Source organism: Dermacentor albipictus, unplaced genomic scaffold, assembly GCF_038994185.2.
Source record: "Dermacentor albipictus isolate Rhodes 1998 colony unplaced genomic scaffold, USDA_Dalb.pri_finalv2 scaffold_48, whole genome shotgun sequence".
In the NCBI taxonomy this organism is placed as follows: Eukaryota; Metazoa; Arthropoda; class Arachnida; order Ixodida; family Ixodidae; genus Dermacentor; species Dermacentor albipictus.
The window spans coordinates 671122-677662 of NW_027225602.1; the positions used below are offsets into that span (position 1 = coordinate 671122).

Sequence of the window (6541 nt, forward strand, 5' to 3'; positions counted from 1 at the left end):
TATACATACTCAGCTCTTAACCGATTTATTGCGTGGGTGCTCAACATCAATGTACCGGAGTCCCGTGACTATCAGTTTTTGCATATGCACTGTTGTCCAGCGCAGAATCCTGCATTGAAGTGCTTGGTGACGCAGCGCTGTTGGCATTTGTAGTCGTTTCTTGGACAAATCCATGGAAGGTGATCTGGTCGGCGCAGAGTGGGAGCATGAAAGTAAATGAAAGGCTCAGCATGGAGAGTAAGGTTATGAATATATATGGGACGTGGTCATGGTGAAAATGGCAGGTTATAGTTTTCGTCGGAGACGTCTACGAGAGCGTTGGCTCACCGTTTTCACAGTGGTGCGAATAAGTGAATTCAGAGCATACTATATTGCCTTCGAAAACAAACGCTGTAAGAAAGTGTTTGTAGGGCTGTACAGGTTTTACTTGTGGTTTTGCTGGCGAACTAACAGTTTTGCCGCTTTAGTTTAAGGGTTAAATCACCGGACCTTATCACGCAAACCCAGGAATAGTGTATAAATAGAGCGGTAAGGGCACAGACAAGCATTTTACTAGTGCACCACGTCTGCGCTGATTTCATATACGCACGTATAACGCGCTCAAGCGCAAACCTGCCATTGAGATTAGCGAGAATACTCCTACCCCATAACGTAAAAACGGTAGTAGAGAAATTAGGAGGCAGGAGCTGTCATGCAGGTTTTTCGTTCCTATATTAGCTAAGCAGAAAACGTACGTTGCTTCACTGCAAAGAGAAGCGGTCGGTCTACGCGAACAAGTGGAGAAAAAAATCTTACAAACAGAAATTGTTATGGAACGTAATGCCATCTTTGGCATTCATTCAGTCTCAACTATTGTTGGGGAAGCCGAAGCGGCAGCATTGCCGAGCTCATTTCAGCCAACTGAGATTTTCATCGCACACTCAGATCTCAGCTACATATGGCTTCGGACAACAAAAGATGATGTATGTCATCATCAGAAGCAGCAGCCTGTCGATGTTCGCTGCAGAAGGAAGGCCTCTTCCAATGATATCCAATTACCGCTGTACTGTGCCAGCTGCCGCTGTTTTATACCTGTAAATTTCTTAATTTCATGCTCACGGCCTAATACTCGGCCCTACGCTTGCTGGTCGATCATATTTCCTTCAATTAACATGAAATGGGATATCGGTTAACCGAGTTTCCGTTCAGTGTTCAGAATACTTCTTAAGTGAATCTGCGGTGGAAAACAGAAAGATGGCTTTCCCCAATGGGAAAAAAATTGTAGCAGGCATCGAAAAAAGGGGCAAAACTAAGTCAGATGTTCTTACATTTATATCTGTGGTAGGCTATTCACTGTCTGATCAATGGAAATGCTTATATAAAACAGTCACAAAAAATAAACATTGCACTTGATTATTACATGCGGTCTGCTAGCATGGCAACGCGCGTCGGTAGCTATATCTGTTGCGTCACAAATGTATGATGCAGTCATGCAAGATTGGGCATAAGACCTTTGTGTTAGACTTCTTTTTTGTCCCATAGTGAACGAGAAATGCTTTCTTTAATATGAACAGAAATAAATGCCACAGATAAAAGAACGCGACCTGCAAGGGTGTCATATAGCAAAATTGACATGTTAGCGAAGGTACTCGAGCGCCATGACCTCATTACCTACAACTACAAAACACAACATTTGACTGATCGGGAACATAGAAGCAGAATGCGTCTGTGAATTTCGAATCCCCGCATAAAGCGACCTGAAACATCCTTGCGAAGTTGCTGTCGGCCGAGAAGCAACCTGTTATGATTACAGTCTCTGCCATCAAAGTTGCTGGATATTTGTGATATGAAGCTGCTCAAAGTTGCGTAGTTCTCTCTGAATATATTGACATGTGTACTTATCTTTATCGGGCGACTAGGTTTCGCCGCTTAACAACTCTAATCGCACAGCGCGGGACACACCTGCATGCATCCGAAGTTTCTGGAAAGTTATCGACGCTTCTATCCGGTTGTCTGTTGTCGCCGAACCTTGTGCTATCAGATTTCATCCCGTGACGCGAATGGTGTAGAACTTTGTGGAAGGCACGTGGGTTCCAGTGGTTAATCTGGAACATTCGACGACCGATCTATAAAAGCCGACGCGCTTGACCCGCTGATCAGATTTTCGACGATCGCCGACCGTGTTCGCCGCTATCGTTGTGCTATAAGTGTTCCCTGCTTTTGTGGGCACGGGTTCGCCCAATAAAACTCTCGTTTCGTTAATCACTGTATTGCTACTGTATTCTTGAACGTCACCACCACGTGACAATATATATATATGTATATATATATATACTTTTGTTCTTCATTTATCCCATTGTTCAAAAAAAAGCAAATGCCAGAAGGATTCTTTTTGTTCAGTATGTATAGGTACAGAGGCGTCTCTGCGAAAATGGATGGATGGATGCAAAACTTTAATGAAGGTCTCTACGAACAGGAATATTCCAAATTCAACGAAGTATTTTTGTTTCACAGGACAAGCCGATAGCGCCTTAAAATTCAACCTCTTAGGTAACAAAAAAGCAGTAACAACAAACTTGATGAAATGAGCGCTACGAATACGCGGACGAAAGAACACATGTACGACAGACAAAAGCGCCTTGTCTGTCGTACATGTGTTCTTTCGTCCGCGTATTCGTAGCGCTCATTTCATCAAGTATGCATAACCAACTCACCCACATCAAGCTTCTGCTACTTCAGTAACAACAAAAACTAGTACGATGCTGAGAAAGATAAATTTAGTTTTAGGTGAAATTTAGAAACTCCTCGCATATTAGAAAAAAATGCTTTGTAAAGCTTTACCCTTTATAGAAAGGGTCCATCACACAAGTCCTTGGCGATAAGTGACCCACCAAGAAGTTAGCTGCCCAGGAACATTCCTGCCTTTCTGAACATTCCCTGCTAATTTGTAAACAACACACCGGACATCATGTGATAAATTATGAAGTTGTATCACTACGTTTAGTAATAATAAATAGGTGAAACTAAATACACTAAATACTCGCGTGGAACCTTCAGTACAGTTCTTTAGGAAGAAGGTCAGAACGCATTTATTGAACTTTAATCTGCCGAGCAAGTGGCAATGTGTGATTAAAAAAAAGGAAAGAGAAACGTGGGAGGAATACAAAACTGGTTTTTTGAGCGTAGTAATCTGTGGCATCGTAGTATGACCAGTAAACACATTGTAACGACACCGAGTATTCGAAAATAGATGTCGTTGTCGGCAGCCAGCTAGTTTCTCAGGAAAACGTTTGGTCCAGCGCAGCAGGCAAAAAAATGGCTCTAGTGCTATCGCTGGCTCACCGCAGGATTTTCTGCAGCCTCTGTCTCTATCACATGAAAAAACTTAGCAAGTATTCATCTTCTATGTGTTCTGAAATGATGTTTTAGTCTGCCATAAAGAGATTTGTGCAGTTTGCAGGGTTAGGAGTAGCACCTCTCAGTCTTTCCGAACGCAGTGAGAAACGAAGGTTTGTTTTAATACGTGCCGACGTGGCAGCAGTGAGCTACGTTGCGGTCACCACTCGGTAGAGGGGCAGTACAGCTATACGTTTTAGGAGACGAGAAATTTGTTGCCTTGGCACGACCGCTTCTGTGGCACTACTCATATCCAAAATACACATCAGGGGAAGCACGCTGAACAATGCTCCCCGCACTTCGAGAGTCTCTTCAAAATCCCCTCTTCCACCTGTTGAATTGATGAACAAGTACGATTACTGAATCTCTTGGATAAAACACAACACGTCAAACATGATCAGCCGATTGGCATTCGGTAGTTGCGTGAGCAGATACCTGTGTGATATTTTGTAGAACGGTGCACGGCCGAGCGAAATGATGCCATTCCTTTAGCCACAGCTGGTAAGCATTGTGGCGAGAGCATACGCGTACACCTCATTTCGAGCACTCCACCACAGAAAAGAAAAACGTACTTATTTTCGTATACTTACACGGCCTCACACCTGGTTTCGCTTCGTAGCTTGCCAGAAAGCCTGGGTGCGGAAGGTAGTCCATTAGGCATGTTAGCTTTTGGCAAAACAGATAGCGAGCGGCCCACTCAGAGGAACAAATCAACCAATTTAAGTACAGCTATATGTGGTCTTAGGTAAAGAGAGCACCTATAATGATTCGGCCATGATGGCGTGACTTCGAATGCTGGTTCTAAAACATACTACGTCACCACTGGCCCGAGCACAGAAAAGGCAGCCTCTGGAGCGCCTTGCGTGCTCTCAACAACTTCCACTGGCTCGAAATATTTGGCAGCCGTCTTGGCTTTACTACAGTGCCGAGGCACTAATGCTCACCAATGCAGTGTTCAGCTGAAGCTTGCGTGCCGTGCACCAACGTTACAGTCATGCCCGGCGGCGAACGCTGGCTTACGTTCGCGAGCCTACAGAACGAAGGCATTTCCTATATTTTCACTGCCATCGGCATGTGTCCTCGTTGCACGGCGAAAAGTGCAAGTATAGCGGTGACTTGCGAAGCCAATAAAACGGCCACATTTGTAAGGATGAAGTTTGCAAGCCGAAGCTAGCTTCGCCACTTCCTCAACGTTGCGGGCGCTGGCTGCCGGTGGCTGCTGGAACAACATCGATGCACCGCGCTGGGGCAGCGGCGGAAAGGGACCGTGTCTTGCACGGCTGCAAACAATTACTCCGCTTTGTGTGTGTGCCCAGTGTGTGTTACTCCCCACACTCGGCGATAGGATGGCTTTTATCGAACGTGTATGCAACTCTTGGAGCGCCACAAGTTTAGGATGAGAGAGACGTTTGGCCCTGAAAACGTGTCCCAACTTCGTCGTGTAGTGCACACTTTCAAACAGTCGCTAAACCAGGACAGCGTTTCTCACAAGCACCAAGTAAATCTTCTGTTAAACTGATTCCCGCAGCAGATAAGATCCATATAAAAGCTTTTATTGTCTCTCGACCAACCGCCCGATTCTTATTTCATCCTCCATTACGGGTACGTGCCATGTTTGAGGGTCATTGTCGTCGAGATCAAGGTAATGCGCTGCAGGAAAAGCAGATTGAGCGTAAACACTACATGAAGAGCTGAAACAAGCCAACAAGGCTCGAGGTATAGTATTTCTGAAACGCTCGTTTTAATACCTCTAATTTAATCACGGAACACTTCGCGCAAAACACATAGCTAGCGGTTTTGATATCCTAAAGCCAGTTTCAGTTGCGGTAAGTAGCTGAAACAACATACAAGTAATTATTGCTACATGAAATAACGTTCACTCTACTAACATTCATTGTTTTTTTTTCACGGATGTACTCACCATAGCCAGATATCAAGGAGAAATAAGTCATTGCATTTTTTTTTTGTCTGTGGAAGGATTTGTGAGGCTAAGATCGCACTCCAAGGTCGCCATTAAAAAGACTGGTGCCCTTGCTTTTAAGATTGAATGTAGTTTTGAATATGCCCTCTTCGCGGAACTCGCTACTATTGACTCACGTCGTGGAGCTAACTGCGTTGCTAGAAGACCAAAGTGTGAAGCTACGCTTCCTGGATATTCAGATTAAAAAAAGTACCGTATATCTGAACTAAGTTGAATAATACTGGCTAGGCGCCATTGTTAACCTGAAAACAGCGTGGCCCTGGCCGCCAAGAGAAACGTCATACTGATTTAGAAGAGGAAAAAAAACGATAGCATTACCTGTCAGAAGCAGAACTAGTACCCACGCAGCTACAGCCATTGCAGCTGGTCGTCGAACGCACCGCACGCTTCTTCAAGGAGGATACGAGTCCTCATCTTTTATACATTCCAAGAAGATAATGCTAAAAAAACTTCGCAGCACTTCCTGCGGGTACATTGTCAGGTTTGTGATTCAGAGCCATCACTTCAAAATGAACAATAGGGTTTGGTGCTAAGTTGGTTCCCTGCGCGCTTATACAACTCGTTATTTTTACTTCATTCGAAGAAACAAGAAGCGACCGCAAAGGCATTGTTATTTCAGCAAGGGACAGACAATAGTGATCTGCGTTTTTTTATTACCACGTTGAAAGTGGCTGTTAAATGAGTAAATAATGAACTGGGAACCAGCGCCCCATTACTAGGCGCCCGAAGCAGGCATACGAGTGAGTATACACGTTTATGTGAAGGCGACATTTGAAAATGTTCAGAAACCGAGAGCTTGAAGCGCGAATTGGTTTGTTCAATGAAACCTCCTACAGAGCAATCTAAATATATGCAGTAGTTGCGTCGAAGACGAAGCAAAAGCTGTGCATTGTCCTGGCGCAAGACATAGAGGAAATGTGGAAACAAAAAAAAATCGCCATTTGACTGTCGTTCTTCAATAGGCCACAAATGCCGCATCAAGAAAATAGCGACATCCCATTAGACGAAAAGCACACCGCCGTATCGCGGCCTAGTTTGACTTAGAAGGGGACGTGCTTTACATAGCCTTCCTTGCAAAAATTATGTGACCAATAAAGACAAATATACGGTCGCGCGTCAGAGCTCTTCTAAAGAAATATTGGCCTGTTGAATCAATTCTGGAGTTATACGTGCCAAAATCAAGAT

General features: G+C 44.3%; 1 long non-coding RNA gene across 1 annotated transcript; it reads right to left on the reverse strand.

The window, feature by feature from the left end:
- Window positions 1-5739, reverse strand: LOC139052982 (uncharacterized). Its single transcript, XR_011510158.1, has 3 exons — window positions 5675-5739; window positions 3966-4007; window positions 1-184 (listed from the first exon to the last, which is right to left on the reverse strand). It is a non-coding gene; the product is annotated as an uncharacterized lncRNA (long non-coding RNA).
- Between the last annotated feature and the right edge of the window lie 802 nt (window positions 5740-6541).